We start from the raw sequence: 1,040 nt of genomic DNA, 5'->3' as shown, positions 1-1,040 counted from the left end.
TGACATTTAATAAAGTAATCTTGTGGTTGTCAATATATGACAAAATTCTTCCTGTCAGCTACATCCTTAAATCATAAATCTTCTGACACAGTTTGCCAAAAGGTTCTATTTAGTATTTGGTATGGAAATATGTCAACAAACAGTCCATCCTGGGGATCATATCACCACAACTTCACGTCTCAGTAGACTCACATGAGCGATCATTTCTCCCAATTTGCAATTACATAAATTGTGATTATTTACCTGCTTATATATAATACTTTGTAACAAATTAAGGAGTTGTTTCCAGGTACATCTGCTCACAAAATCTGTAACTTTTGCACTATGCTACATTGTCTCTCTATAGCCTACTACTATCTTCTAACACAGTGATGGAAGAGGGAAATTTTTGTGAAACTTAAAGCGTGATGTTGCACAGTAACATAGTGCCCGCATGTATTAGGTTTTTTCAGAGAAACAGCACCAATAAACAAAATGTGGTATGTTAACACAATGTAATATTATTCATTCAAAAAAAATGAATTTAGTACTGAACTGAGACATATTACAACATGAATGATCCTTGAAAACATTATGCTGAGTGAGAGAAACTAGTCACATAAAAACCCATAAATTATATGATTTAATTCATATGAAATATCCAGACTACATAAATATATAGAGAAAAAGAGTAGATTAGCTGCTCCTTAGGATGGTGGCCAGAAATAGGGTGTTAAAGGATGATAGTCAAAGGTCATGTGTCTTAATGTGATGGTAAAAACGTTTTAAAATTCACTTAATTGAGGTTGCACATATCATTGAATATGCTAAAATTGTGGCATAGTACACTTTAAATGGGTGAATTTTACAGTTCTCAATAAAGCTTTTTTAAAATAAAACTGCTTGACTGACAGCAAGGCAAATACACATACTAGCTCTTACTATTATCTATTTTGAGATGTAGCACTTGACACAAACCATTAAATTTTATATTATTTCCTTTGAATTAAACAATATTCTGAGGATTTTTTATCAGGGAAGTTATTTACCTGCTTGTCTCT

This window comes from Physeter macrocephalus, chromosome 13 (assembly GCF_002837175.3).
Source record: "Physeter macrocephalus isolate SW-GA chromosome 13, ASM283717v5, whole genome shotgun sequence".
Classification (NCBI taxonomy): Eukaryota; Metazoa; Chordata; class Mammalia; order Artiodactyla; family Physeteridae; genus Physeter; species Physeter macrocephalus.
The sequence above is the reverse complement of the archived record's forward strand: the minus strand, read 5'-3'. Positions refer to the sequence as shown.